The sequence below is a fragment of the Pseudorasbora parva genome, chromosome 8 (assembly GCF_024679245.1).
Source record: "Pseudorasbora parva isolate DD20220531a chromosome 8, ASM2467924v1, whole genome shotgun sequence".
Lineage (NCBI taxonomy): Eukaryota > Metazoa > Chordata > Actinopteri > Cypriniformes > Gobionidae > Pseudorasbora > Pseudorasbora parva.
Genome location: NC_090179.1, coordinates 7,977,479 through 8,004,433, shown reverse-complemented (window position 1 = coordinate 8,004,433; position 26,955 = coordinate 7,977,479). Strand labels below are relative to the sequence as shown.

The 26,955-nt window shown below is 44.3% G+C and overlaps 44 non-coding genes across 44 annotated transcripts; all 44 read right to left on the bottom strand.

Moving 5' to 3' along the window:
* Nucleotides 1–87: 87 nt before the first annotated feature.
* On the bottom strand, nt 88–194 carry LOC137085859 (U6 spliceosomal RNA). Its single transcript, XR_010907413.1, has one exon. It is a non-coding gene; the product is annotated as a U6 spliceosomal RNA (small nuclear RNA).
* Nucleotides 195–705: 511 nt separating this feature from the next.
* LOC137085858 (U6 spliceosomal RNA) lies at nt 706–812 on the bottom strand. Its single transcript, XR_010907412.1, has one exon. It is a non-coding gene; the product is annotated as a U6 spliceosomal RNA (small nuclear RNA).
* Nucleotides 813–1,331: 519 nt separating this feature from the next.
* Nucleotides 1,332–1,438, bottom strand: LOC137085752 (U6 spliceosomal RNA). The gene has a single exon (XR_010907310.1). It is a non-coding gene; the product is annotated as a U6 spliceosomal RNA (small nuclear RNA).
* A 519-nt stretch (nt 1,439–1,957) lies between these two features.
* On the bottom strand, nt 1,958–2,064 carry LOC137085816 (U6 spliceosomal RNA). Its single transcript, XR_010907372.1, has one exon. It is a non-coding gene; the product is annotated as a U6 spliceosomal RNA (small nuclear RNA).
* Nucleotides 2,065–2,583: 519 nt separating this feature from the next.
* On the bottom strand, nt 2,584–2,690 carry LOC137085751 (U6 spliceosomal RNA). Its single transcript, XR_010907309.1, has one exon. It is a non-coding gene; the product is annotated as a U6 spliceosomal RNA (small nuclear RNA).
* Nucleotides 2,691–3,209: 519 nt separating this feature from the next.
* LOC137085923 (U6 spliceosomal RNA) lies at nt 3,210–3,316 on the bottom strand. Its single transcript, XR_010907473.1, has one exon. It is a non-coding gene; the product is annotated as a U6 spliceosomal RNA (small nuclear RNA).
* A 519-nt stretch (nt 3,317–3,835) lies between these two features.
* LOC137085815 (U6 spliceosomal RNA) lies at nt 3,836–3,942 on the bottom strand. The gene has a single exon (XR_010907371.1). It is a non-coding gene; the product is annotated as a U6 spliceosomal RNA (small nuclear RNA).
* Nucleotides 3,943–4,461: 519 nt separating this feature from the next.
* LOC137085750 (U6 spliceosomal RNA) lies at nt 4,462–4,568 on the bottom strand. The gene has a single exon (XR_010907308.1). It is a non-coding gene; the product is annotated as a U6 spliceosomal RNA (small nuclear RNA).
* Nucleotides 4,569–4,612: 44 nt separating this feature from the next.
* LOC137085910 (U6 spliceosomal RNA) lies at nt 4,613–4,719 on the bottom strand. Its single transcript, XR_010907461.1, has one exon. It is a non-coding gene; the product is annotated as a U6 spliceosomal RNA (small nuclear RNA).
* A 519-nt stretch (nt 4,720–5,238) lies between these two features.
* Nucleotides 5,239–5,345, bottom strand: LOC137085814 (U6 spliceosomal RNA). Its single transcript, XR_010907370.1, has one exon. It is a non-coding gene; the product is annotated as a U6 spliceosomal RNA (small nuclear RNA).
* A 519-nt stretch (nt 5,346–5,864) lies between these two features.
* On the bottom strand, nt 5,865–5,971 carry LOC137085397 (U6 spliceosomal RNA). The gene has a single exon (XR_010906990.1). It is a non-coding gene; the product is annotated as a U6 spliceosomal RNA (small nuclear RNA).
* A 519-nt stretch (nt 5,972–6,490) lies between these two features.
* LOC137085749 (U6 spliceosomal RNA) lies at nt 6,491–6,597 on the bottom strand. Its single transcript, XR_010907307.1, has one exon. It is a non-coding gene; the product is annotated as a U6 spliceosomal RNA (small nuclear RNA).
* A 519-nt stretch (nt 6,598–7,116) lies between these two features.
* LOC137085391 (U6 spliceosomal RNA) lies at nt 7,117–7,223 on the bottom strand. The gene has a single exon (XR_010906985.1). It is a non-coding gene; the product is annotated as a U6 spliceosomal RNA (small nuclear RNA).
* Nucleotides 7,224–7,742: 519 nt separating this feature from the next.
* LOC137085748 (U6 spliceosomal RNA) lies at nt 7,743–7,849 on the bottom strand. Its single transcript, XR_010907306.1, has one exon. It is a non-coding gene; the product is annotated as a U6 spliceosomal RNA (small nuclear RNA).
* Nucleotides 7,850–8,368: 519 nt separating this feature from the next.
* Nucleotides 8,369–8,475, bottom strand: LOC137085879 (U6 spliceosomal RNA). Its single transcript, XR_010907432.1, has one exon. It is a non-coding gene; the product is annotated as a U6 spliceosomal RNA (small nuclear RNA).
* Nucleotides 8,476–8,994: 519 nt separating this feature from the next.
* Nucleotides 8,995–9,101, bottom strand: LOC137085899 (U6 spliceosomal RNA). Its single transcript, XR_010907451.1, has one exon. It is a non-coding gene; the product is annotated as a U6 spliceosomal RNA (small nuclear RNA).
* A 515-nt stretch (nt 9,102–9,616) lies between these two features.
* Nucleotides 9,617–9,723, bottom strand: LOC137085390 (U6 spliceosomal RNA). Its single transcript, XR_010906984.1, has one exon. It is a non-coding gene; the product is annotated as a U6 spliceosomal RNA (small nuclear RNA).
* A 519-nt stretch (nt 9,724–10,242) lies between these two features.
* LOC137085456 (U6 spliceosomal RNA) lies at nt 10,243–10,349 on the bottom strand. Its single transcript, XR_010907045.1, has one exon. It is a non-coding gene; the product is annotated as a U6 spliceosomal RNA (small nuclear RNA).
* Nucleotides 10,350–10,867: 518 nt separating this feature from the next.
* LOC137085747 (U6 spliceosomal RNA) lies at nt 10,868–10,974 on the bottom strand. The gene has a single exon (XR_010907305.1). It is a non-coding gene; the product is annotated as a U6 spliceosomal RNA (small nuclear RNA).
* A 519-nt stretch (nt 10,975–11,493) lies between these two features.
* Nucleotides 11,494–11,600, bottom strand: LOC137085746 (U6 spliceosomal RNA). Its single transcript, XR_010907304.1, has one exon. It is a non-coding gene; the product is annotated as a U6 spliceosomal RNA (small nuclear RNA).
* A 519-nt stretch (nt 11,601–12,119) lies between these two features.
* LOC137085745 (U6 spliceosomal RNA) lies at nt 12,120–12,226 on the bottom strand. The gene has a single exon (XR_010907303.1). It is a non-coding gene; the product is annotated as a U6 spliceosomal RNA (small nuclear RNA).
* Nucleotides 12,227–12,746: 520 nt separating this feature from the next.
* Nucleotides 12,747–12,853, bottom strand: LOC137085455 (U6 spliceosomal RNA). Its single transcript, XR_010907044.1, has one exon. It is a non-coding gene; the product is annotated as a U6 spliceosomal RNA (small nuclear RNA).
* Nucleotides 12,854–13,372: 519 nt separating this feature from the next.
* Nucleotides 13,373–13,479, bottom strand: LOC137085743 (U6 spliceosomal RNA). Its single transcript, XR_010907302.1, has one exon. It is a non-coding gene; the product is annotated as a U6 spliceosomal RNA (small nuclear RNA).
* A 519-nt stretch (nt 13,480–13,998) lies between these two features.
* Nucleotides 13,999–14,105, bottom strand: LOC137085742 (U6 spliceosomal RNA). The gene has a single exon (XR_010907301.1). It is a non-coding gene; the product is annotated as a U6 spliceosomal RNA (small nuclear RNA).
* A 519-nt stretch (nt 14,106–14,624) lies between these two features.
* Nucleotides 14,625–14,732, bottom strand: LOC137085931 (U6 spliceosomal RNA). The gene has a single exon (XR_010907480.1). It is a non-coding gene; the product is annotated as a U6 spliceosomal RNA (small nuclear RNA).
* Nucleotides 14,733–15,251: 519 nt separating this feature from the next.
* LOC137085741 (U6 spliceosomal RNA) lies at nt 15,252–15,358 on the bottom strand. The gene has a single exon (XR_010907300.1). It is a non-coding gene; the product is annotated as a U6 spliceosomal RNA (small nuclear RNA).
* A 519-nt stretch (nt 15,359–15,877) lies between these two features.
* On the bottom strand, nt 15,878–15,984 carry LOC137085454 (U6 spliceosomal RNA). Its single transcript, XR_010907043.1, has one exon. It is a non-coding gene; the product is annotated as a U6 spliceosomal RNA (small nuclear RNA).
* Nucleotides 15,985–16,503: 519 nt separating this feature from the next.
* Nucleotides 16,504–16,610, bottom strand: LOC137085933 (U6 spliceosomal RNA). Its single transcript, XR_010907482.1, has one exon. It is a non-coding gene; the product is annotated as a U6 spliceosomal RNA (small nuclear RNA).
* A 508-nt stretch (nt 16,611–17,118) lies between these two features.
* LOC137085453 (U6 spliceosomal RNA) lies at nt 17,119–17,225 on the bottom strand. Its single transcript, XR_010907042.1, has one exon. It is a non-coding gene; the product is annotated as a U6 spliceosomal RNA (small nuclear RNA).
* A 519-nt stretch (nt 17,226–17,744) lies between these two features.
* On the bottom strand, nt 17,745–17,851 carry LOC137085812 (U6 spliceosomal RNA). The gene has a single exon (XR_010907368.1). It is a non-coding gene; the product is annotated as a U6 spliceosomal RNA (small nuclear RNA).
* A 508-nt stretch (nt 17,852–18,359) lies between these two features.
* Nucleotides 18,360–18,466, bottom strand: LOC137085823 (U6 spliceosomal RNA). Its single transcript, XR_010907378.1, has one exon. It is a non-coding gene; the product is annotated as a U6 spliceosomal RNA (small nuclear RNA).
* Nucleotides 18,467–18,985: 519 nt separating this feature from the next.
* On the bottom strand, nt 18,986–19,092 carry LOC137085518 (U6 spliceosomal RNA). The gene has a single exon (XR_010907097.1). It is a non-coding gene; the product is annotated as a U6 spliceosomal RNA (small nuclear RNA).
* A 519-nt stretch (nt 19,093–19,611) lies between these two features.
* Nucleotides 19,612–19,718, bottom strand: LOC137085459 (U6 spliceosomal RNA). Its single transcript, XR_010907048.1, has one exon. It is a non-coding gene; the product is annotated as a U6 spliceosomal RNA (small nuclear RNA).
* A 519-nt stretch (nt 19,719–20,237) lies between these two features.
* LOC137085881 (U6 spliceosomal RNA) lies at nt 20,238–20,344 on the bottom strand. The gene has a single exon (XR_010907434.1). It is a non-coding gene; the product is annotated as a U6 spliceosomal RNA (small nuclear RNA).
* Nucleotides 20,345–20,852: 508 nt separating this feature from the next.
* LOC137085444 (U6 spliceosomal RNA) lies at nt 20,853–20,959 on the bottom strand. Its single transcript, XR_010907034.1, has one exon. It is a non-coding gene; the product is annotated as a U6 spliceosomal RNA (small nuclear RNA).
* Nucleotides 20,960–21,477: 518 nt separating this feature from the next.
* On the bottom strand, nt 21,478–21,584 carry LOC137085740 (U6 spliceosomal RNA). Its single transcript, XR_010907299.1, has one exon. It is a non-coding gene; the product is annotated as a U6 spliceosomal RNA (small nuclear RNA).
* Nucleotides 21,585–22,103: 519 nt separating this feature from the next.
* LOC137085880 (U6 spliceosomal RNA) lies at nt 22,104–22,210 on the bottom strand. The gene has a single exon (XR_010907433.1). It is a non-coding gene; the product is annotated as a U6 spliceosomal RNA (small nuclear RNA).
* A 508-nt stretch (nt 22,211–22,718) lies between these two features.
* Nucleotides 22,719–22,825, bottom strand: LOC137085443 (U6 spliceosomal RNA). Its single transcript, XR_010907033.1, has one exon. It is a non-coding gene; the product is annotated as a U6 spliceosomal RNA (small nuclear RNA).
* A 519-nt stretch (nt 22,826–23,344) lies between these two features.
* On the bottom strand, nt 23,345–23,451 carry LOC137085811 (U6 spliceosomal RNA). Its single transcript, XR_010907367.1, has one exon. It is a non-coding gene; the product is annotated as a U6 spliceosomal RNA (small nuclear RNA).
* A 508-nt stretch (nt 23,452–23,959) lies between these two features.
* LOC137085739 (U6 spliceosomal RNA) lies at nt 23,960–24,066 on the bottom strand. The gene has a single exon (XR_010907298.1). It is a non-coding gene; the product is annotated as a U6 spliceosomal RNA (small nuclear RNA).
* Nucleotides 24,067–24,584: 518 nt separating this feature from the next.
* Nucleotides 24,585–24,691, bottom strand: LOC137085738 (U6 spliceosomal RNA). The gene has a single exon (XR_010907297.1). It is a non-coding gene; the product is annotated as a U6 spliceosomal RNA (small nuclear RNA).
* Nucleotides 24,692–25,210: 519 nt separating this feature from the next.
* On the bottom strand, nt 25,211–25,317 carry LOC137085825 (U6 spliceosomal RNA). The gene has a single exon (XR_010907381.1). It is a non-coding gene; the product is annotated as a U6 spliceosomal RNA (small nuclear RNA).
* Nucleotides 25,318–25,836: 519 nt separating this feature from the next.
* LOC137085442 (U6 spliceosomal RNA) lies at nt 25,837–25,943 on the bottom strand. The gene has a single exon (XR_010907032.1). It is a non-coding gene; the product is annotated as a U6 spliceosomal RNA (small nuclear RNA).
* Nucleotides 25,944–26,462: 519 nt separating this feature from the next.
* On the bottom strand, nt 26,463–26,569 carry LOC137085452 (U6 spliceosomal RNA). The gene has a single exon (XR_010907041.1). It is a non-coding gene; the product is annotated as a U6 spliceosomal RNA (small nuclear RNA).
* Between the last annotated feature and the right edge of the window lie 386 nt (nt 26,570–26,955).

Here is a 26,955-nt window from a genome sequence, read left to right as displayed (position 1 = left end):
CTGATTTGGAAGAGAACACAAACGAAAATAAAGAGTGGCAGGAGGGGATGCTTTTAGACCTGTGAAGCAGGCCTTGATCACAGCTGCATAAACATGGAGCGCTTCACGGATTTGCGTGTCATCCTTTCGCAGGGGCCATGCTAATCTTCTCTGTATCGATCCAATTTTAGTATATGTGCTGCCTTAGCAAGCACAACTTTGTTGGCCGCTCAAGGCATATGTACACCTCAGGTCCCAGCAAGCTCTCACCAAGGTGGTAAGGCCCAGCAAACTATCTCGACACTGTATACCTTATTGCACACACTGATATATGCAACAGCTCAATCATTTTAGGGAAAGGGTATGTTAAAATTCATTGTTCACATATGGCCTAATTCCACCATGATATCATAGAGCATCTGCTGAAAGAAGGGTGTTGTCAGACTTATCGATGGTACCAGTGTACAAGCACTGAAGAAGGCGTGGCCTCTACGTTTTCGTGAGAAAAAAAGTGGGCAGAAACATCCTTTGATGTCTTTGTCAAGGGAGTATAAACTCGATGTAACTGGACACGATATGCAGCAGGAGGAGTTGATCCTATGGAGATCTTGAGGCAGTGAAGAACTTGACAGAATTTTCCTGATTTGGAAGAGAACACAAACAAAAATAAAGAGTGGCAGGAGGGGATGCTTTTAGACCTGTGAAGCAGGCCTTGATCACAGCTGCATAAACATGGAGCGCTTCACGGATTTGCGTGTCATCCTTTCGCAGGGGCCATGCTAATCTTCTCTGTATCGATCCAATTTTAGTATATGTGCTGCCTTAGCAAGCACAACTTTGCAGGCGGCTCAAGGCATATTTAGCCCTCAGGTCCCAGCAAGCTCTCACCAAGGTGGTAAGGCCCAGCAAACTATCTCGCCACTGTATACCTTATTGCACACACTGATATATGCAACAGCTCAATAATTTTAGGGAAAGGGTATGTTAAAGCTTTATTGTTCACATATGGCCTAATTCCACCATGATATCATAGAGCATCTGCTGAAAGAAGGGTGTTGTCAGACTTATCGATGGTACCAGTGTACAAGCACTGAAGAAGGCGTGGCCTCTACGTTTTCGTGAGAAAAAAAGTTGGCAGAAAGACGAAACATCCTTTGATGTCTTTGTCAAGGGAGTATAAACTCGATGTAACTGGACACGATATGCAGCAGGAGGAGTTGATCCTATGGAGATCTTGAGGCAGTGAAGGACTTGACAGAATTTTCCTGATTTGGAAGAGAACACAAACGAAAATAAAGAGTGGCAGGAGGGGATGCTTTTAGACCTGTGAAGCAGGCCTTGATCACAGCTGCATAAATATGGAGCGCTTCACGGATTTGCGTGTCATCCTTTCGCAGGGGCCATGCTAATCTTCTCTGTATCGATCCAATTTTAGTATATGTGCTGCCTTAGCAAGCACAAGTTTGCTGGCCGCTCAAGGCATATATACCCCTCAGGTCCCAATAAGCTCTCACCAAGGTGGTAAGGCCCAGCAAACTATCTCGACACTGTATACCTTATTGCACACACTGATATATGCAACAGCTCAATCATTTTAGGGAAAGGGTATGTTAAAGCTTCATTGTTCACATATGGCCTAATTCCACCATGATATCATAGAGCATCTGCTGAAAGAAGGGTGTTGTCAGACTTATCGATGGTACCAGTGTACAAGCACTGAAGAAGGCGTGGCCTCTACGTTTTCGTGAGAAAAAAAGTGGGCAGAAAGACGAAACATCCTTTGATGTCTTTGTCAAGGGAGTATAAACTCGATGTAACTGGACACGATATGCAGCAGGAGGAGTTGATCCTATGGAGATCTTGAGGCAGTGAAGAACTTGACAGAATTTTCCTGATTTGGAAGAGAACACAAACGAAAATAAAGAGTGGCAGGAGGGGATGCTTTTAGACCTGTGAAGCAGGCCTTGATCACAGCTGCATAAATATGGAGCGCTTCACAGATTTGCGTGTCATCCTTTCGCAGGGGCCATGCTAATCTTCTCTGTATCGATCCAATTTTAGTATATGTGCTGCCTTAGCAAGCACAACTTTGCTGGCCGCTCAAGGCATATGTACACCTCAGGTCCCAGCAAGCTCTCACCAAGGTGGTAAGGCCCAGCAAACTATCTCGCCACTGTATACCTTATTGCACACACTGATATATGCAACAGCTCAATCATTTTAGGGAAAGGGTATGTTAAAGCTTCATTGTTCACATATGGCCTAATTCCACCATGATATCATAGAGCATCTGCTGAAAGAAGGGTGTTGTCAGACTTATCGATGGTACCAGTGTACAAGCACTGAAGAAGGCGTGGCCTCTACGTTTTCGTGAGAAAAAAAGTGGGCAGAAAGACGAAACATCATTTGATGTCTTTGTCAAGGGAGTATAAACTCGATGTAACTGGACACGATATGCAGCAGGAGGAGTTGATCCTATGGAGATCTTGAGGCAGTGAAGAACTTGACAGAATTTTCCTGATTTGGAAGAGAACACAAACGAAAATAAAGAGTGGCAGGAGGGGATGCTTTTAGACCTGTGAAGCAGGCCTTGATCACAGCTGCATAAATATGGAGCGCTTCACGGATTTGCGTGTCATCCTTTCGCAGGGGCCATGCTAATCTTCTCTGTATCGATCCAATTTTAGTATATGTGCTGCCTTAGCAAGCACAACTTTGCTGGCCGCTCAAGGCATATGTAGCCCTCAGGTCCCAGCAAGCTCTCACCAAGGTGGTAAGGCCCAGCAAACTATCTCGCCACTGTATACCTTATTGCACACACTGATATATGCAACAGCTCAATAATTTTAGGGAAAGGGTATGTTAAAGCTTCATTGTTCACATATGGCCTAATTCCACCATGATATCATAGAGCATCTGCTGAAAGAAGGGTGTTGTCAGACTTATCGATGGTACCAGTGTACAAGCACTGAAGAAGGCGTGGCCTCTACGTTTTCGTGAGAAAAAAAGTTGGCAGAAAGACGAAACATCCTTTGATGTCTTTGTCAAGGGAGTATAAACTCGATGTAACTGGACACGATATGCAGCAGGAGGAGTTGATCCTATGGAGATCTTGAGGCAGTAAAGAACTTGACAGAATTTTCCTGATTTGGAAGAGAACACAAACGAAAATAAAGAGTGGCAGGAGGGGATGCTTTTAGACCTGTGAAGCAGGCCTTGATCACAGCTGCATAAATATGGAGCGCTTCACGGATTTGCGTGTCATCCTTTCACAGGGGCCATGCTAATCTTCTCTGTATCGATCCAATTTTAGTATATGTGCTGTCTTAGCAAGCACAACTTTGCTGGCCGCTCAAGGCATATGTACACCTCAAGTCCCAGCAAGCTCTCACCAAGGTGGTAAGGCCCAGCAAACTATCTCGACACTGTATACCTTATTGCACACACTGATATATGCAACAGCTCAATCATTTTAGGGAAAGGGTATGTTAAAGCTTCATTGTTCACATATGGCCTAATTCCACCATGATATCATAGAGCATCTGCTGAAAGAAGGGTGTTGTCAGACTTATCGATGGTACCAGTGTACAAGCACTGAAGAAGGCGTGGCCTCTACGTTTTCGTGAGAAAAAAAGTGGGCAGAAAGACGAAACATCCTTTGATGTCTTTGTCAAGGGAGTATAAACTCGATGTAACTGGACACGATATGCAGCAGGAGGAGTTGATCCTATGGAGATCTTGAGGCAGTGAAGAACTTGACAGAATTTTCCTGATTTGGAAGAGAACACAAACGAAAATAAAGAGTGGCAGGAGGGGATGCTTTTAGACCTGTGAAGCAGGCCTTGATTACAGCTGCATAAATATGGAGCGCTTCACAGATTTGCGTGTCATCCTTTCGCAGGGGCCATGCTAATCTTCTCTGTATCGATCCAATTTTAGTATATGTGCTGCCTTAGCAAGCACAACTTTGCTGGCCGCTCAAGGCATATGTACACCTCAGGTCCCAGCAAGCTCTCACCAAGGTGGTAAGGCCCAGCAAACTATCTCGCCACTGTATACCTTATTGCACACACTGATATATGCAACAGCTCAATCATTTTAGGGAAAGGGTATGTTAAAGCTTCATTGTTCACATATGGCCTAATTCCACCATGATATCATAGAGCATCTGCTGAAAGAAGGGTGTTGTCAGACTTATCGATGGTACCAGTGTACAAGCACTGAAGAAGGCGTGGCCTCTACGTTTTCGTGAGAAAAAAAGTGGGCAGAAAGACGAAACATCATTTGATGTCTTTGTCAAGGGAGTATAAACTCGATGTAACTGGACACGATATGCAGCAGGAGGAGTTGATCCTATGGAGATCTTGAGGCAGTGAAGAACTTGACAGAATTTTCCTGATTTGGAAGAGAACACAAACGAAAATAAAGAGTGGCAGGAGGGGATGCTTTTAGACCTGTGAAGCAGGCCTTGATCACAGCTGCATAAATATGGAGCGCTTCACGGATTTGCGTGTCATCCTTTCGCAGGGGCCATGCTAATCTTCTCTGTATCGATCCAATTTTAGTATATGTGCTGCCTTAGCAAGCACAAGTTTGCTTTTAGACCTGTGAAGCAGGCCTTGATCACAGCTGCATAAATATGGAGCGCTTCACGGATTTGCGTGTCATCCTTTCACAGGGGCCATGCTAATCTTCTCTGTATCGATCCAATTTTAGTATATGTGCTGCCTTAGCAAGCACAACTTTGCTGGCCGCTCAAGGCATATGTACACCTCAAGTCCCAGCAAGCTCTCACCAAGGTGGTAAGGCCCAGCAAACTATCTCGACACTGTATACCTTATTGCACACACTGATATATGCAACAGCTCAATCATTTTAGGGAAAGGGTATGTTAAAGCTTCATTGTTCACATATGGCCTAATTCCACCATGATATCATAGAGCATCTGCTGAAAGAAGGGTGTTGTCAGACTTATCGATGGTACCAGTGTACAAGCACTGAAGAAGGCGTGGCCTCTACGTTTTCGTGAGAAAAAAAGTGGGCAGAAAGACGAAACATCCTTTGATGTCTTTGTCAAGGGAGTATAAACTCGATGTAACTGGACACGATATGCAGCAGGAGGAGTTGATCCTATGGAGATCTTGAGGCAGTGAAGAACTTGACAGAATTTTCCTGATTTGGAAGAGAACACAAACGAAAATAAAGAGTGGCAGGAGGGGATGCTTTTAGACCTGTGAAGCAGGCCTTGATCACAGCTGCATAAATATGGAGCGCTTCACAGATTTGCGTGTCATCCTTTCGCAGGGGCCATGCTAATCTTCTCTGTATCGATCCAATTTTAGTATATGTGCTGCCTTAGCAAGCACAACTTTGCTGGCCGCTCAAGGCATATGTACACCTCAGGTCCCAGCAAGCTCTCACCAAGGTGGTAAGGCCCAGCAAACTATCTCGCCACTGTATACCTTATTGCACACACTGATATATGCAACAGCTCAATCATTTTAGGGAAAGGGTATGTTAAAGCTTCATTGTTCACATATGGCCTAATTCCACCATGATATCATAGAGCATCTGCTGAAAGAAGGGTGTTGTCAGACTTATCGATGGTACCAGTGTACAAGCACTGAAGAAGGCGTGGCCTCTACGTTTTCGTGAGAAAAAAAGTGGGCAGAAAGACGAAACATCATTTGATGTCTTTGTCAAGGGAGTATAAACTCGATGTAACTGGACACGATATGCAGCAGGAGGAGTTGATCCTATGGAGATCTTGAGGCAGTGAAGAACTTGACAGAATTTTCCTGATTTGGAAGAGAACACAAACGAAAATAAAGAGTGGCAGGAGGGGATGCTTTTAGACCTGTGAAGCAGGCCTTGATCACAGCTGCATAAATATGGAGCGCTTCACGGATTTGCGTGTCATCCTTTCGCAGGGGCCATGCTAATCTTCTCTCTATCGATCCAATTTTAGTATATGTGCTGCCTTAGCAAGCACAAGTTTGCTGGCCGCTCAAGGCATATATACCCCTCAGGTCCCAATAAGCTCTCACCAAGGTGGTAAGGCCCAGCAAACTATCTCGCCACTATATACCTTATTGCACACACTGATATATGCAACAGCTCAATAATTTTAGGGAAAGGGTATGTTAAAGCTTCATTGTTCACATATGGCCTAATTCCAACATGATATCATAGAGCATCTGCTGAAAGAAGGGTGTTGTCAGACTTATCGATGGTACCAGTGTACAAGCACTGAAGAAGGCGTGGCCTCTACGTTTTCGTGAGAAAAAAAGTTGGCAGAAAGACGAAACATCCTTTGATGTCTTTGTCAAGGGAGTATAAACTCGATGTAACTGGACACGATATGCAGCAGGAGGAGTTGATCCTATGGAGATCTTGAGGCAGTGAATGACTTGACAGAATTTTCCTGATTTGGAAGAGAACACAAACGAAAATAAAGAGTGGCAGGAGGGGATGCTTTTAGACCTGTGAAGCAGGCCTTGATCACAGCTGCATAAATATGGAGCGCTTCACGGATTTGCGTGTCATCCTTTCGCAGGGGCCATGCTAATCTTCTCTGTATCGATCCAATTTTAGTATATGTGCTGCCTTAGCAAGCACAACTTTGCTGGCCGCTCAAGGCATATGTACACCTCAGGTCCCAGCAAGCTCTCACCAAGGTGGTAAGGCCCAGCAAACTATCTCGACACTGTATACCTTATTGCACACACTGATATATGCAACAGCTCAATCATTTTAGGGAAAGGGTATGTTAAAGCTTCATTGTTCACATATGGCCTAATTCCACCATGATATCATAGAGCATCTGCTGAAAGAAGGGTGTTGTCAGACTTATCGATGGTACCAGTGTACAAGCACTGAAGAAGGCGTGGCCTCTACGTTTTCGTGAGAAAAAAAGTTGGCAGAAAGACGAAACATCCTTTGATGTCTTTGTCAAGGGAGTATAAACTCGATGTAACTGGACACGATATGCAGCAGGAGGAGTTGATCCTATGGAGATCTTGAGGCAGTGAAGGACTTGACAGAATTTTCCTGATTTGGAAGAGAACAAAAACGAAAATAAAGAGTGGCAGGAGGGGATGCTTTTAGACCTGTGAAGCAGGCCTTGATCACAGCTGCATAAATATGGAGCGCTTCACGGATTTGCGTGTCATCCTTTCGCAGGGGCCATGCTAATCTTCCCTGTATCGATCCAATTTTAGTATATGTGCTGCCTTATCAAGCACAAGTTTGCTGGCCGCTCAAGGCATATGTACACCTCAGGTCCCAGCAAGCTCTCACCAAGGTGGTAAGGCCCAGCAAACTATCTCGCCACTGTATACCTTATTGCACACACTGATATATGCAACAGCTCAATCATTTTAGGGAAAGGGTATGTTAAAGCTTCATTGTTCACATATGGCCTAATTCCACCATGATATCATAGAGCATCTGCTGAAAGAAGGGTGTTGTCAGACTTATCGATGGTACCAGTGTACAAGCACTGAAGAAGGCGTGGCCTCTACGTTTTCGTGAGAAAAAAAGTGGGCAGAAAGACGAAACATCATTTGATGTCTTTGTCAAGGGAGTATAAACTCGATGTAACTGGACACGATATGCAGCAGGAGGAGTTGATCCTATGGAGATCTTGAGGCAGTGAAGAACTTGACAGAATTTTCCTGATTTGGAAGAGAACACAAACGAAAATAAAGAGTGGCAGGAGGGGATGCTTTTAGACCTGTGAAGCAGGCCTTGATCACAGCTGCATAAATATGGAGCGCTTCACGGATTTGCGTGTCATCCTTTCGCAGGGGCCATGCTAATCTTCTCTGTATCGATCCAATTTTAGTATATGTGCTGCCTTAGCAAGCACAACTTTGCTGGCCGCTCAAGGCATATGTAGCCCTCAGGTCCCAGCAAGCTCTCACCAAGGTGGTAAGGCCCAGCAAACTATCTCGCCACTGTATACCTTATTGCACACACTGATATATGCAACAGCTCAATAATTTTAGGGAAAGGGTATGTTAAAGCTTCATTGTTCACATATGGCCTAATTCCACCATGATATCATAGAGCATCTGCTGAAAGAAGGGTGTTGTCAGACTTATCGATGGTACCAGTGTACAAGCACTGAAGAAGGCGTGGCCTCTACGTTTTCGTGAGAAAAAAAGTTGGCAGAAAGACGAAACATCCTTTGATGTCTTTGTCAAGGGAGTATAAACTCGATGTAACTGGACACGATATGCAGCAGGAGGAGTTGATCCTATGGAGATCTTGAGGCAGTGAAGAACTTGACAGAATTTTCCTGATTTGGAAGAGAACACAAACGAAAATAAAGAGTGGCAGGAGGGGATGCTTTTAGACCTGTGAAGCAGGCCTTGATCACAGCTGCATAAATATGGAGCGCTTCACGGATTTGCATGTCATCCTTTCGCAGGGGCCATGCTAATCTTCTCTGTATCGATCCAATTTTAGTATATGTGCTGCCTTAGCAAGCACAAGTTTGCTGGCCGCTCAAGGCATATATACCCCTCAGGTCCCAATAAGCTCTCACCAAGGTGGTAAGGCCCAGCAAACTATCTCGCCACTATATACCTTATTGCACACACTGATATATGCAACAGCTCAATAATTTTAGGGAAAGGGTATGTTAAAGCTTCATTGTTCACATATGGCCTAATTCCAACATGATATCATAGAGCATCTGCTGAAAGAAGGGTGTTGTCAGACTTATCGATGGTACCAGTGTACAAGCACTGAAGAAGGCGTGGCCTCTACGTTTTCGTGAGAAAAAAAGTTGGCAGAAAGACGAAACATCCTTTGATGTCTTTGTCAAGGGAGTATAAACTCGATGTAACTGGACACGATATGCAGCAGGAGGAGTTGATCCTATGGAGATCTTGAGGCAGTGAAGGACTTGACAGAATTTTCCTGATTTGGAAGAGAACACAAACGAAAATAAAGAGTGGCAGGAGGGGATGCTTTTAGACCTGTGAAGCAGGCCTTGATCACAGCTGCATAAATATGGAGCGCTTCACGGATTTGCGAGTCATCCTTTCGCAGGGGCCATGCTAATCTTCTCTGTATCGATCCAATTTTAGTATATGTGCTGCCTTAGCAAGCACAACTTTGCTGGCCGCTCAAGGCATATGTACACCTCAGGTCCCAGCAAGCTCTCACCAAGGTGGTAAGGCCCAGCAAACTATCTCGACACTGTATACCTTATTGCACACACTGATATATGCAACAGCTCAATCATTTTAGGGAAAGGGTATGTTAAAGCTTCATTGTTCACATATGGCCTAATTCCACCATGATATCATAGAGCATCTGCTGAAGGGTGTTGTCAGACTTATCGATGGTACCAGTGTACAAGCACTGAAGAAGGCGTGGCCTCTACGTTTTCGTGAGAAAAAAAGTTGGCAGAAAGACGAAACATCCTTTGATGTCTTTGTCAAGGGAGTATAAACTCGATGTAACTGGACACGATATGCAGCAGGAGGAGTTGATCCTATGGAGATCTTGAGGCAGTGAAGGACTTGACAGAATTTTCCTGATTTGGAAGAGAACAAAAACGAAAATAAAGAGTGGCAGGAGGGGATGCTTTTAGACCTGTGAAGCAGGCCTTGATCACAGCTGCATAAATATGGAGCGCTTCACGGATTTGCGTGTCATCCTTTCGCAGGGGCCATGCTAATCTTCCCTGTATCGATCCAATTTTAGTATATGTGCTGCCTTATCAAGCACAAGTTTGCTGGCCGCTCAAGGCATATGTACACCTCAGGTCCCAGCAAGCTCTCACCAAGGTGGTAAGGCCCAGCAAACTATCTCGACACTGTATACCTTATTGCACACACTGATATATGCAACAGCTCAATCATTTTAGGGAAAGGGTATGTTAAAATTCATTGTTCACATATGGCCTAATTCCACCATGATATCATAGAGCATCTGCTGAAAGAAGGGTGTTGTCAGACTTATCGATGGTACCAGTGTACAAGCACTGAAGAAGGCGTGGCCTCTACGTTTTCGTGAGAAAAAAAAGTGGGCAGAAAGACGAAACATCCTTTGATGTCTTTGTCAAGGGAGTATAAACTCGATGTAACTGGACACGATATGCAGCAGGAGGAGTTGATCCTATGGAGATCTTGAGGCAGTGAAGAACTTGACAGAATATACCTGATTTGGAAGAGAACACAAACGAAAATAAAGAGTGGCAGGAGGGGATGCTTTTAGACCTGTGAAGCAGGCCTTGATCACAGCTGCATAAACATGGAGCGCTTCACGGATTTGCGTGTCATCCTTTCGCTGTGGCCATGCTAATCTTCTCTGTATCGATCCAATTTTAGTATATGTGCTGCCTTAGCAAGCACAACTTTGCTGGCCGCTCAAGGCATATGTAGCCCTCAGGTCCCAGCAAGCTCTCACCAAGGTGGTAAGGCCCAGCAAACTATCTCGCCACTGTATACCTTATTGCACACACTGATATATGCAACAGCTCAATATTTTAGGGAAAGGGTATGTTAAAGCTTCATTGTTCACATATGGCCTAATTCCACCATGATATCATAGAGCATCTGCTGAAAGAAGGGTGTTGTCAGACTTATCGATGGTACCAGTGTACAAGCACTGAAGAAGGCGTGGCCTCTACGTTTTCGTGAGAAAAAAAGTTGGCAGAAAGACGAAACATCCTTTGATGTCTTTGTCAAGGGAGTATAAACTCGATGTAACTGGACACGATATGCAGCAGGAGGAGTTGATCCTATGGAGATCTTGAGGCAGTGAAGAACTTGACAGAATTTTCCTGATTTGGAAGAGAACACAAACGAAAATAAAGAGTGGCAGGAGGGGATGCTTTTACACCTGTGAAGCAGGCCTTGATCACAGCTGCATAAATATGGAGCGCTTCACGGATTTGCGTGTCATCCTTTCGCAGGGGCCATGCTAATCTTCTCTGTATCGATCCAATTTTAGTATATGTGCTGCCTTAGCAAGCACAAGTTTGCTGGCCGCTCAAGGCATATATACCCCTCAGGTCCCAATAAGCTCTCACCAAGGTGGTAAGGCCCAGCAAACTATCTCGCCACTATATACCTTATTGCACACACTGATATATGCAACAGCTCAATAATTTTAGGGAAAGGGTATGTTAAAGCTTCATTGTTCACATATGGCCTAATTCCAACATGATATCATAGAGCATCTGCTGAAAGAAGGGTGTTGTCAGACTTATCGATGGTACCAGTGTACAAGCACTGAAGAAGGCGTGGCCTCTACGTTTTCGTGAGAAAAAAAGTTGGCAGAAAGACGAAACATCCTTTGATGTCTTTGTCAAGGGAGTATAAACTCGATGTAACTGGACACGATATGCAGCAGGAGGAGTTGATCCTATGGAGATCTTGAGGCAGTGAAGGACTTGACAGAATTTTCCTGATTTGGAAGAGAACACAAACGAAAATAAAGAGTGGCAGGAGGGGATGCTTTTAGACCTGTGAAGCAGGCCTTGATCACAGCTGCATAAATATGGAGCGCTTCACGGATTTGCGTGTCATCCTTTCGCAGGGGCCATGCTAATCTTCTCTGTATCGATCCAATTTTAGTATATGTGCTGCCTTAGCAAGCACAACTTTGCTGGCCGCTCAAGGCATATGTACACCTCAAGTCCCAGCAAGCTCTCACCAAGGTGGTAAGGCCCAGCAAACTATCTCGACACTGTATACCTTATTGCACACACTGATATATGCAACAGCTCAATCATTTTAGGGAAAGGGTATGTTAAAGCTTCATTGTTCACATATGGCCTAATTCCACCATGATATCATAGAGCATCTGCTGAAAGAAGGGTGTTGTCAGACTTATCGATGGTACCAGTGTACAAGCACTGAAGAAGGCGTGGCCTCTACGTTTTCGTGAGAAAAAAAGTGGGCAGAAAGACGAAACATCATTTGATGTCTTTGTCAAGGGAGTATAAACTCGATGTAACTGGACACGATATGCAGCAGGAGGAGTTGATCCTATGGAGATCTTGAGGCAGTGAAGAACTTGACAGAATTTTCCTGATTTGGAAGAGAACACAAACGAAAATAAAGAGTGGCAGGAGGGGATGCTTTTAGACCTGTGAAGCAGGCCTTGATCACAGCTGCATAAATATGGAGCGCTTCACGGATTTGCGTGTCATCCTTTCGCAGGGGCCATGCTAATCTTCTCTGTATCGATCCAATTTTAGTATATGTGCTGCCTTAGCAAGCACAAGTTTGCTGGCCGCTCAAGGCATATATACCCCTCAGGTCCCAATAAGCTCTCACCAAGGTGGTAAGGCCCAGCAAACTATCTCGCCACTGTATACCTTATTGCACACACTGATATATGCAACAGCTCAATCATTTTAGGGAAAGGGTATGTTAAAGCTTCATTGTTCACATATGACCTAATTCCACCATGATATCATAGAGCATCTGCTGAAAGAAGGGTGTTGTCAGACTTATCGATGGTACCAGTGTACAAGCACTGAAGAAGGCGTGGCCTCTACGTTTTCGTGAGAAAAAAAAGTGGGCAGAAAGACGAAACATCCTTTGATGTCTTTGTCAAGGGAGTATAAACTCGATGTAACTGGACACGATATGCAGCAGGAGGAGTTGATCCTATGGAGATCTTGAGGCAGTGAAGAACTTGACAGAATATACCTGATTTGGAAGAGAACACAAACGAAAATAAAGAGTGGCAGGAGGGGATGCTTTTAGACCTGTGAAGCAGGCCTTGATCACAGCTGCATAAACATGGAGCGCTTCACGGATTTGCGTGTCATCCTTTCGCTGTGGCCATGCTAATCTTCTCTGTATCGATCCAATTTTAGTATATGTGCTGCCTTAGCAAGCACAACTTTGCTGGCCGCTCAAGGCATATGTAGCCCTCAGGTCCCAGCAAGCTCTCACCAAGGTGGTAAGGCCCAGCAAACTATCTCGCCACTGTATACCTTATTGCACACACTGATATATGCAACAGCTCAATAATTTTAGGGAAAGGGTATGTTAAAGCTTCATTGTTCACATATGGCCTAATTCCACCATGATATCATAGAGCATCTGCTGAAAGAAGGGTGTTGTCAGACTTATCGATGGTACCAGTGTACAAGCACTGAAGAAGGCGTGGCCTCTACGTTTTCGTGAGAAAAAAAGTTGGCAGAAAGACGAAACATCCTTTGATGTCTTTGTCAAGGGAGTATAAACTCGATGTAACTGGACACGATATGCAGCAGGAGGAGTTGATCCTATGGAGATCTTGAGGCAGTGAAGAACTTGACAGAATTTTCCTGATTTGGAAGAGAACACAAACGAAAATAAAGAGTGGCAGGAGGGGATGCTTTTAGACCTGTGAAGCAGGCCTTGATCACAGCTGCATAAATATGGAGCGCTTCACGGATTTGCGTGTCATCCTTTCGCAGGGGCCATGCTAATCTTCTCTGTATCGATCCAATTTTAGTATATGTGCTGCCTTAGCAAGCACAAGTTTGCTGGCCGCTCAAGGCATATATACCCCTCAGGTCCCAATAAGCTCTCACCAAGGTGGTAAGGCCCAGCAAACTATCTCGCCACTATATACCTTATTGCACACACTGATATATGCAACAGCTCAATAATTTTAGGGAAAGGGTATGTTAAAGCTTCATTGTTCACATATGGCCTAATTCCAACATGATATCATAGAGCATCTGCTGAAAGAAGGGTGTTGTCAGACTTATCGATGGTACCAGTGTACAAGCACTGAAGAAGGCGTGGCCTCTACGTTTTCGTGAGAAAAAAAGTTGGCAGAAAGACGAAACATCCTTTGATGTCTTTGTCAAGGGAGTATAAACTCGATGTAACTGGACACAATATGCAGCAGGAGGAGTTGATCCTATGGAGATCTTGAGGCAGTGAAGGACTTGACAGAATTTTCCTGATTTGGAAGAGAACACAAACGAAAATAAAGAGTGGCAGGAGGGGATGCTTTTAGACCTGTGAAGCAGGCCTTGATCACAGCTGCATAAATATGGAGCGCTTCACGGATTTGCGTGTCATCCTTTCGCAGGGGCCATGCTAATCTTCTCTGTATCGATCCAATTTTAGTATATGTGCTGCCTTAGCAAGCACAACTTTGCTGGCCGCTCAAGGCATATGTACACCTCAAGTCCCAGCAAGCTCTCACCAAGGTGGTAAGGCCCAGCAAACTATCTCGACACTGTATACCTTATTGCACACACTGATATATGCAACAGCTCAATCATTTTAGGGAAAGGGTATGTTAAAGCTTCATTGTTCACATATGGCCTAATTCCACCATGATATCATAGAGCATCTGTTGAAAGAAGGGTGTTGTCAGACTTATCGATGGTACCAGTGTACAAGCACTGAAGAAGGCGTGGCCTCTACGTTTTCGTGAGAAAAAAAGTGGGCAGAAAGACGAAACATCCTTTGATGTCTTTGTCAAGGGAGTATAAACTCGATGTAACTGGACACGATATGCAGCAGGAGGAGTTGATCCTATGGAGATCTTGAGGCAGTGAAGAACTTGACAGAATTTTCCTGATTTGGAAGAGAACACAAACGAAAATAAAGAGTGGCAGGAGGGGATGCTTTTAGACCTGTGAAGCAGGCCTTGATCACAGCTGCATAAATATGGAGCGCTTCACGGATTTGCGTGTCATCCTTTTCGCAGGGGCCATGCTAATCTTCTCTGTATCGATCCAATTTTAGTATATGTGCTGCCTTAGCAAGCACAACTTTGCTGGCCGCTCAAGGCATATGTACACCTCAGGTCCCAGCAAGCTCTCACCAAGGTGGTAAGGCCCAGCAAACTATCTCGCCACTGTATACCTTATTGCACACACTGATATATGCAACAGCTCAATCATTTTAGGGAAAGGGTATGTTAAAGCTTCATTGTTCACATATGGCCTAATTCCACCATGATATCATAGAGCATCTGCTGAAAGAAGGGTGTTGTCAGACTTATCGATGGTACCAGTGTACAAGCACTGAAGAAGGCGTGGCCTCTACGTTTTCGTGAGAAAAAAAGTGGGCAGAAAGACGAAACATCATTTGATGTCTTTGTCAAGGGAGTATAAACTCGATGTAACTGGACACGATATGCAGCAGGAGGAGTTGATCCTATGGAGATCTTGAGGCAGTGAAGAACTTGACAGAATTTTCCTGATTTGGAAGAGAACACAAACGAAAATAAAGAGTGGCAGGAGGGGATGCTTTTAGACCTGTGAAGCAGGCCTTGATCACAGCTGCATAAATATGGAGCGCTTCACGGATTTGCGTGTCATCCTTTCGCAGGGGCCATGCTAATCTTCTCTGTATCGATCCAATTTTAGTATATGTGCTGCCTTAGCAAGCACAAGTTTGCTGGCCGCTCAAGGCATATATACCCCTCAGGTCCCAATAAGCTCTCACCAAGGTGGTAAGGCCCAGCAAACTATCTCGCCACTGTATACCTTATTGCACACACTGATATATGCAACAGCTCAATCATTTTAGGGAAAGGGTATGTTAAAGCTTCATTGTTCACATATGGCCTAATTCCACCATGATATCATAGAGCATCTGCTGAAAGAAGGGTGTTGTCAGACTTATCGATGGAACCAGTGTACAAGCACTGAAGAAGGCGTGGCCTCTACGTTTTCGTGAGAAAAAAAGTTGGCAGAAAGACGAAACATCCTTTGATGTCTTTGTCAAGGGAGTATAAACTCGATGTAACTGGACACGATCTGCAGCAGGAGGAGTTGATCCTATGGAGATCTTGAGGCAGTGAAGGACTTGACAGAATTTTCCTGATTTGGAAGAGAACACAAACGAAAATAAAGAGTGGCAGGAGGGGATGCTTTTAGACCTGTGAAGCAGGCCTTGATCACAGCTGCATAAATATGGAGCGCTTCACGGATTTGCGTGTCATCCTTTCGCTGTGGCCATGCTAATCTTCTCTGTATAGATCCAATTTTAGTATATGTGCTGCCTTAGCAAGCACAAGTTTGCTGGCCGCTCAAGGCATATGTACACCTCAGGTCCCAGCAAGCTCTCACCAAGGTGGTAAGGCCCAGCAAACTATCTCGACACTGTATACCTTATTGCACACACTGATATATGCAACAGCTCAATAATTTTAGGGAAAGGGTATGTTAAAGCTTCATTGTTCATATATGGCCTAATTCCACCATGATATCATAGAGCATCTGCTGAAAGAAGGGTGTTGTCAGACTTATCGATGTTACCAGTGTACAAGCACTGAAGAAGGCGTGGCCTCTACGTTTTCGTGAGAAAAAAAGTTGGCAGAAAGACGAAACATCCTTTGATGTCTTTGTCAAGGGAGTATAAACTCGATGTAACTGGACACGATATGCAGCAGGAGGAGTTAATCCTATGGAGATCTTGAGGCAGTGAAGAACTTGACAGAATTTTCCTGATTTGGAAGAGAACACAAACGAAAATAAAGAGTGGCAGGAGAGGATGCTTTTAGACCTGTGAAGCAGGCCTTGATCACAGCTGCATAAATATGGAGCGCTTCACGGATTTGCGTGTCATCCTTTCGTAGGGGCCATGCTAATCTTCTCTGTATCGATCCAATTTTATTATATGTGCTGCCTTATCAAGCACAACTTTGCTGGCCGCTCAAGGCATATGTACACCTCAGGTCCCAGCAAGCTCTCACCAAGGTGCAAACTATCTCGACACTGTATACCTTATTGCACACACTGATATATGCAACAGCTCAATCATTTTAGGGAAAGGGTATGTTAAAGCTTCATTGTTCACATATGGCCTAATTCCACCATGATATCATAGAGCATCTGCTGAAAGAAGGGTGTTGTCAGACTTATCGATGGTACCAGTGTACAAGCACTGAAGAAGGCGTGGCCTCTACGTTTTCGTGAGAAAAAAAGTTGGCAGAAAGACGAAACATCCTTTGATGTCTTTGTCAAGGGAGTATAAACTCGATGTAACTGGACACGATATGCAGCAGGAGGAGTTGATCCTATGGAGATCTTGAGGCAGTGAAGAACTTGACAGAATTTTCCTGATTTGGAAGAGAACACAAACGAAAATAAAGAGTGGCAGGAGGGGATGCTTTTAGACCTGTGAAGCAGGCCTTGATCACAGCTGCATAAATATGGAGCGCTTCACGGATTTGCGTGTCATCCTTTCGCTGTGGCCATGCTAATCTTCTCTGTATAGATCCAATTTTAGTATATGTGCTGCCTTAGCAAGCACAAGTTTGCTGGCCGCTCAAGGCATATGTACACCTCAGGTCCCAGCAAGCTCTCACCAAGGTGGTAAGGCCCAGCAAACTATCTCGACACTGTATACCTTATTGCACACACTGATATATGCAACAGCTCAATAATTTTAGGGAAAGGGTATGTTAAAGCTTCATTGTTCATATATGGCCTAATTCCACCATGATATCATAGAGCATCTGCTGAAAGAAGGGTGTTGTCAGACTTATCGATGGTACCAGTGTACAAGCACTGAAGAAGGCGTGGCCTCTACGTTTTCGTGAGAAAAAAAGTTGGCAGAAAGACGAAACATCCTTTGATGTCTTTGTCAAGGGAGTATAAACTCGATGTAACTGGACACGATATGCAGCAGGAGGAGTTAATCCTATGGAGATCTTGAGGCAGTGAAGGACTTGACAGAATTTTCCTGATTTGGAAGAGAACACAAACGAAAATAAAGAGTGGCAGGAGAGGATGCTTTTAGACCTGTGAAGCAGGCCTTGATCACAGCTGCATAAATATGGAGCGCTTCACGGATTTGCGTGTCATCCTTTCGCAGGGGCCATGCTAATCTTCTCTGTATCGATCCAATTTTAGTATATGTGCTGCCTTATCAAGCACAACTTTGCTGGCCGCTCAAGGCATATGTACACCTCAGGTCCCAGCAAGCTCTCACCAAGGTGCAAACTATCTCGACACTGTATACCTTATTGCACACACTGATATATGCAACAGCTCAATCATTTTAGGGAAAGGGTATGTTAAAGCTTCATTGTTCACATATGGCCTAATTCCACCATGATATCATAGAGCATCTGCTGAAAGAAGGGTGTTGTCAGACTTATCGATGGTACCAGTGTACAAGCACTGAAGAAGGCGTGGCCTCTACGTTTTCGTGAGAAAAAAAGTTGGCAGAAAGACGAAACATCCTTTGATGTCTTTGTCAAGGGAGTATAAACTCGATGTAACTGGACACGATATGCAGCAGGAGGAGTTGATCCTATGGAGATCTTGAGGCAGTGAAGAACTTGACAGAATTTTCCTGATTTGGAAGAGAACACAAACGAAAATAAAGAGTGGCAGGAGGGGATGCTTTTAGACCTGTGAAGCAGGCCTTGATCACAGCTGCATAAATATGGAGCGCTTCACGGATTTGCGTGTCATCCTTTCGCAGGGGCCATGCTAATCTTCTCTGTATCGATTCAATTTTAGTATATGTGCTGCCTTAGCAAGCACAAGTTTGCTGGCCGCTCAAGGCATATATACCCCTCAGGTCCCAATAAGCTCTCACCAAGGTGGTAAGGCCCAGCAAACTATCTCGCCACTATATACCTTATTGCACACACTGATATATGCAACAGCTCAATAATTTTAGGGAAAGGGTATGTTAAAGCTTCATTGTTCACATATGGCCTAATTCCAACATGATATCATAGAGCATCTGCTGAAAGAAGGGTGTTGTCAGACTTATCGATGGTACCAGTGTACAAGCACTGAAGAAGGCGTGGCCTCTACGTTTTCGTGAGAAAAAAAGTTGGCAGAAAGACGAAACATCCTTTGATGTCTTTGTCAAGGGAGTATAAACTCGATGTAACTGGACACGATATGCAGCAGGAGGAGTTGATCCTATGGAGATCTTGAGGCAGTGAAGGACTTGACAGAATTTTCCTGATTTGGAAGAGAACACAAACGAAAATAAAGAGTGGCAGGAGGGGATGCTTTTAGACCTGTGAAGCAGGCCTTGATCACAGCTGCATAAATATGGAGCGCTTCACGGATTTGCGTGTCATCCTTTCGCAGGGGCCATGCTAATCTTCTCTGTATCGTTTCAATTTTAGTATATGTGCTGCCTTAGCAAGCACAAGTTTGCTGGCCGCTCAAGGCATATGTACACCTCAGGTCCCAGCAAGCTCTCACCAAGGTGGTAAGGCCCAGCAAACTATCTCGACACTGTATACCTTATTGCACACACTGATATATGCAACAGCTCAATAATTTTAGGGAAAGGGTATGTTAAAGCTTCATTGTTCATATATGGCCTAATTCCACCATGATATCATAGAGCATCTGCTGAAAGAAGGGTGTTGTCAGACTTATCGATGGTACCAGTGTACAAGCACTGAAGAAGGCGCGGCCTCTACGTTTTCGTGAGAAAAAAAGTTGGCAGAAAGACGAAACATCCTTTGATGTCTTTGTCAAGGGAGTATAAACTCGATGTAACTGGACACGATATGCAGCAGGAGGAGTTGATCCTATGGAGATCTTGAGGCAGTGAAGAACTTGACAGAATTTTCCTGATTTGGAAGAGAACACAAACGAAAATAAAGAGTGGCAGGAGGGGATGCTTTTAGACCTGTGAAGCAGGCCTTGATCACAGCTGCATAAATATGGAGCGCTTCACGGATTTGCGTGTCATCCTTTCGCCGTGGCCATGCTAATCTTCTCTGTATAGATCCAATTTTAGTATATGTGCTGCCTTAGCAAGCACAATTTTGCTGGCCGCTCAAGGCATATATACCCCTCAGGTCCCAATAAGCTCTCACCAAGGTGGTAAGGCCCAGCAAACTATCTCGACACTGTATACCTTATTGCACACACTGATATATGCAACAGCTCAATAATTTTAGGGAAAGGGTATGTTAAAGCTTCATTGTTCATATATGGCCTAATTCCACCATGATATCATAGAGCATCTGCTGAAAGAAGGGTGTTGTCAGACTTATCGATGGTACCAGTGTACAAGCACTGAAGAAGGCGTGGCCTCTACGTTTTCGTGAGAAAAAAAGTTGGCAGAAAGACGAAACATCCTTTGATGTCTTTGTCAAGGGAGTATAAACTCGATGTAACTGGACACGATATGCAGCAGGAGGAGTTAATCCTATGGAGATCTTGAGGCAGTGAAGGACTTGACAGAATTTTCCTGATTTGGAAGAGAACACAAACGAAAATAAAGAGTGGCAGGAGAGGATGCTTTTAGACCTGTGAAGCAGGCCTTGATCACAGCTGCATAAATATGGAGCGCTTCACGGATTTGCGTGTCATCCTTTCGCAGGGGCCATGCTAATCTTCTCTGTATCGATACAATTTTAGTATATGTGCTGCCTTATCAAGCACAACTTTGCTGGCCGCTCAAGGCATATGTACACCTCAGGTCCCAGCAAGCTCTCACCAAGGTGCAAACTATCTCGACACTGTATACCTTATTGCACACACTGATATATGCAACAGCTCAATCATTTTAGGGAAAGGGTATGTTAAAGCTTCATTGTTCACATATGGCCTAATTCCACCATGATATCATAGAGCATCTGCTGAAAGAAGGGTGTTGTCAGACTTATCGATGGTACCAGTGTACAAGCACTGAAGAAGGCGTGGCCTCTACGTTTTCGTGAGAAAAAAAGTTGGCAGAAAGACGAAACATCCTTTGATGTCTTTGTCAAGGGAGTATAAACTTGATGTAACTGGACACGATATGCAGCAGGAGGAGTTGATCCTATGGAGATCTTGAGGCAGTGAAGGACTTGACAGAATTTTCCTGATTTGGAAGAGAACACAAACGAAAATAAAGAGTGGCAGGAGGGGATGCTTTTAGACCTGTGAAGCAGGCCTTGATCACAGCTGCATAAATATGGAGCGCTTCACGGATTTGCGTGTCATCCTTTCGCTGTGGCCATGCTAATCTTCTCTGTATAGATCCAATTTTAGTATATGTGCTGCCTTAGGAAGCACAAGTTTGCTGGCCGCTCAAGGCATATGTACACCTCAGGTCCCAGCAAGCTCTCACCAAGGTGGTAAGGCCCAGCAAACTATCTCGACACTGTATACCTTATTGCACACTTTGATATATGCAACAGCTCAATAATTTTAGGGAAAGGGTATGTTAAAGCTTCATTGTTCATATATGGCCTAATTCCACCATGATATCATAGAGCATCTGCTGAAAGAAGGGTGTTGTCAGACTTATCGATGGTACCAGTGTACAAGCACTGAAGAAGGCGTGGCCTCTACGTTTTCGTGAGAAAAAAAGTGGGCAGAAAGACGAAACATCCTTTGATGTCTTTGTCAAGGGAGTATAAACTCGATGTAACTGGACACGATATGCACCTGAGGAGTTGATCCTATGGAGATCTTGAGGCAGTGAAGAACTTGACAGAATTTTCCTGATTTGGAAGAGAACACAAACGAAAATAAAGAGTGGCAGGAGGGGATGCTTTTAGACCTGTGAAGCAGGCCTTGATCACTGCTGCATAAATATGGAGCGCTTCACGGATTTGCGTGTCATCCTTTCGCAGGGGCCATGCTAATCTTCTCTGTATCGATCCAATTTTAGTATATGTGCTGCCTTAGCAAGCACAAGTTTGCTGGCCGCTCAAGGCATATGTACACCTCAGGTCCCAGCAAGCTCTCACCAAGGTGGTAAGGCCCAGCAAACTATCTCGCCACTGTATACCTTATTGCACACACTGATATATGCAACAGCTCAATCATTTTAGGGAAAGGGTATGTTAAAGCTTCATTGTTCATATATGGCCTAATTCCACCATGATATCATAGAGCATCTGCTGAAAGAAGGGTGTTGTCAGACTTATCGATGGTACCAGTGTACAAGCACTGAAGAAGGCGTGGCCTCTACGTTTTCGTGAGAAAAAAAGTTGGCAGAAAGACGAAACATCCTTTGATGTCTTTGTCAAGGGAGTATAAACTCGATGTAACTGGACACGATATGCAGCAGGAGGAGTTAATCCTATGGAGATCTTGAGGCAGTGAAGGACTTGACAGAATTTTCCTGATTTGGAAGAGAACACAAACGAAAATAAAGAGTGGCAGGAGAGGATGCTTTTAGACCTGTGAAGCAGGCCTTGATCACAGCTGCATAAATATGGAGCGCTTCACGGATTTGCGTGTCATCCTTTCGCAGGGGCCATGCTAATCTTCTCTGTATCGATACAATTTTAGTATATGTGCTGCCTTATCAAGCACAACTTTGCTGGCCGCTCAAGGCATATGTACACCTCAGGTCCCAGCAAGCTCTCACCAAGGTGCAAACTATCTCGACACTGTATACCTTATTGCACACACTGATATATGCAACAGCTCAATCATTTTAGGGAAAGGGTATGTTAAAGCTTCATTGTTCACATATGGCCTAATTCCACCATGATATCATAGAGCATCTGCTGAAAGAAGGGTGTTGTCAGACTTATCGATGGTACCAGTGTACAAGCACTGAAGAAGGCGTGGCCTCTACGTTTTCGTGAGAAAAAAAGTTGGCAGAAAGACGAAACATCCTTTGATGTCTTTGTCAAGGGAGTATAAACTTGATGTAACTGGACACGATATGCAGCAGGAGGAGTTGATCCTATGGAGATCTTGAGGCAGTGAAGGACTTGACAGAATTTTCCTGATTTGGAAGAGAACACAAACGAAAATAAAGAGTGGCAGGAGGGGATGCTTTTAGACCTGTGAAGCAGGCCTTGATCACAGCTGCATAAATATGGAGCGCTTCACGGATTTGCGTGTCATCCTTTCGCTGTGGCCATGCTAATCTTCTCTGTATAGATCCAATTTTAGTATATGTGCTGCCTTAGGAAGCACAAGTTTGCTGGCCGCTCAAGGCATATGTACACCTCAGGTCCCAGCAAGCTCTCACCAAGGTGGTAAGGCCCAGCAAACTATCTCGACACTGTATACCTTATTGCACACACTGATATATGCAACAGCTCAATAATTTTAGGGAAAGGGTATGTTAAAGCTTCATTGTTCATATATGGCCTAATTCCACCATGATATCATAGAGCATCTGCTGAAAGAAGGGTGTTGTCAGACTTATCGATGGTACCAGTGTACAAGCACTGAAGAAGGCGTGGCCTCTACGTTTTCGTGAGAAAAAAAGTTGGCAGAAAGACGAAACATCCTTTGATGTCTTTGTCAAGGGAGTATAAACTCGATGTAACTGGACACGATATGCAGCAGGAGGAGTTAATCCTATGGAGATCTTGAGGCAGTGAAGGACTTGACAGAATTTTCCTGATTTGGAAGAGAACACAAACGAAAATAAAGAGTGGCAGGAGAGGATGCTTTTAGACCTGTGAAGCAGGCCTTGATCACAGCTGCATAAATATGGAGCGCTTCACGGATTTGCGTGTCATCCTTTCGCAGGGGCCATGCTAATCTTCTCTGTATCGATCCAATTTTAGTATATGTGCTGCCTTATCAAGCACAACTTTGCTGGCCGCTCAAGGCATATGTACACCTCAGGTCCCAGCAAGCTCTCACCAAGGTGCAAACTATCTCGACACTGTATACCTTATTGCACACACTGATATATGCAACAGCTCAATAATTTTAGGGAAAGGGTATGTTAAAGCTTCATTGTTCACATATGGCCTAATTCCACCATGATATCATAGAGCATCTGCTGAAAGAAGGGTGTTGTCAGACTTATCGATGGTACCAGTGTACAAGCACTGAAGAAGGCGTGGCCTCTACGTTTTCGTGAGAAAAAAAGTTGGCAGAAAGACGAAACATCCTTTGATGTCTTTGTCAAGGGAGTATAAACTCGATGTAACTGGACACGATATGCAGCAGGAGGAGTTGATCCTATGGAGATCTTGAGGCAGTGAAGGACTTGACAGAATTTTCCTGATTTGGAAGAGAACACAAACGAAAATAAAGAGTGGCAGGAGGGGATGCTTTTAGACCTGTGAAGCAGGCCTTGATCACAGCTGCATAAATATGGAGCGCTTCACGGATTTGCGTGTCATCCTTTCGCAGGGGCCATGCTAATCTTCTCTGTATCGATCCAATTTTAGTATATGTGCTGCCTTAGCAAGCACAACTTTGCTGGCCGCTCAAGGCATATGTACACCTCAAGTCCCAGCAAGCTCTCACCAAGGTGGTAAGGCCCAGCAAACTATCTCGACACTGTATACCTTATTGCACACACTGATATATGCAACAGCTCAATCATTTTAGGGAAAGGGTATGTTAAAGCTTCATTGTTCACATATGGCCTAATTCCACCATGATATCATAGAGCATCTGCTGAAAGAAGGGTGTTGTCAGACTTATCGATGGTACCAGTGTACAAGCACTGAAGAAGGCGTGGCCTCTACGTTTTCGTGAGAAAAAAAGTGGGCAGAAAGACGAAACATCCTTTGATGTCTTTGTCAAGGGAGTATAAACTCGATGTAACTGGACACGATATGCACCTGAGGAGTTGATCCTATGGAGATCTTGAGGCAGTGAAGAACTTGACAGAATTTTCCTGATTTGGAAGAGAACACAAACGAAAATAAAGAGTGGCAGGAGGGGATGCTTTTAGACCTGTGAAGCAGGCCTTGATCACTGCTGCATAAATATGGAGCGCTTCACGGATTTGCGTGTCATCCTTTCGCAGGGGCCATGCTAATCTTCTCTGTATCGATCCAATTTTAGTATATGTGCTGCCTTAGCAAGCACAACTTTGCTGGCCGCTCAAGGCATATGTACACCTCAGGTCCCAGCAAGCTCTCACCAAGGTGGTAAGGCCCAGCAAACTATCTCGCCACTGTATACCTTATTGCACACACTGATATATGCAACAGCTCAATCATTTTAGGGAAAGGGTATGTTAAAGCTTCATTGTTCACATATGGCCTAATTCCACCATGATATCACAGAGCATCTGCTGAAAGAAGGGTGTTGTCAGACTTATCGATGGTACCAGTGTACAAGCACTGAAGAAGGCGTGGCCTCTACGTTTTCGTGAGAAAAAAAGTGGGCAGAAAGACGAAACATCATTTGATGTCTTTGTCAAGGGAGTATAAACTCGATGTAACTGGACACGATATGCAGCAGGAGGAGTTGATCCTATGGAGATCTTGAGGCAGTGAAGAACTTGACAGAATTTTCCTGATTTGGAAGAGAACACAAACGAAAATAAAGAGTGGCAGGAGGGGATGCTTTTAGACCTGTGAAGCAGGCCTTGATCACAGCTGCATAAATATGGAGCGCTTCACGGATTTGTGTGTCATCCTTTCGCAGGGGCCATGCTAATCTTCTCTGTATCGATCCAATTTTAGTATATGTGCTGCCTTAGCAAGCACAAGTTTGCTGGCCGCTCAAGGCATATATACCCCTCAGGTCCCAATAAGCTCTCACCAAGGTGGTAAGGCCCAGCAAACTATCTCGCCACTATATACCTTATTGCACACACTGATATATACAACAGCTCAATAATTTTAGGGAAAGGGTATGTTAAAGCTTCATTGTTCACATATGGCCTAATTCCAACATGATATCATAGAGCATCTGCTGAAAGAAGGGTGTTGTCAGACTTATCGATGGTACCAGTGTACAAGCACTGAAGAAGGCGTGGCCTCTACGTTTTCGTGAGAAAAAAAGTTGGCAGAAAGACGAAACATCCTTTGATGTCTTTGTCAAGGGAGTATAAACTCGATGTAACTGGACACGATATGCAGCAGGAGGAGTTGATCCTATGGAGATCTTGAGGCAGTGAAGGACTTGACAGAATTTTCCTGATTTGGAAGAGAACACAAACGAAAATAAAGAGTGGCAGAAGGGGATGCTTTTAGACCTGTGAAGCAGGCCTTGATCACAGCTGCATAAATATTGAGCGCTTCACGGATTTGCGTGTCATCCTTTCGCTGTGGCCATGCTAATCTTCTCTGTATCGATCCAATTTTAGTATATGTGCTGCCTTAGCAAGCACAACTTTGCTGGCCGCTCAAGGCATATGTACACCTCAGGTCCCAGCAAGCTCTCACCAAGGTGGTAAGGCCCAGCAAACTATCTCGACACTGTATACCTTATTGCACACACTGATATATGCAACAGCTCAATCATTTTAGGGAAAGGGTATGTTAAAGCTTCATTGTTCACATATGGCCTAATTCCACCATGATATCATAGAGCATCTGCTGAAAGAAGGGTGTTGTCAGACTTATCGATGGTACCAGTGTACAAGCACTGAAGAAGGCGTGGCCTCTACATTTTCGTGAGAAAAAAAGTGGGCAGAAAGACGAAACATCATTTGATGTCTTTGTCAAGGGAGTATAAACTCGATGTAACTGGACACGATATGCAGCAGGAGGAGTTGATCCTATGGAGATCTTGAGGCAGTGAAGAACTTGACAGAATTTTCCTGATTTGGAAGAGAACACAAACGAAAATAAAGAGTGGCAGGAGGGGATGCTTTTAGACCTGTGAAGCAGGCCTTGATCACAGCTGCATAAATATGGAGCGCTTCACGGATTTGCGTGTCATCCTTTCGCTGTGGCCATGCTAATCTTCTCTGTATAGATCCAATTTTAGTATATGTGCTGCCTTAGCAAGCACAAGTTTGCTGGCCGCTCAAGGCATATGTACACCTCAGGTCCCAGCAAGCTCTCACCAAGGTGGTAAGGCCCAGCAAACTATCTCGACACTGTATACCTTATTGCACACACTGATATATGCAACAGCTCAATAATTTTAGGGAAAGGGTATGTTAAAGCTTCATTGTTCATATATGGCCTAATTCCACCATGATATCATAGAGCATCTGCTGAAAGAAGGGTGTTGTCAGACTTATCGATGGTACCAGTGTACAAGCACTGAAGAAGGCGTGGCCTCTACGTTTTCGTGAGAAAAAAAGTTGGCAGAAAGACGAAACATCCTTTGATGTCTTTGTCAAGGGAGTATAAACTCGATGTAACTGGACACGATATGCAGCAGGAGGAGTT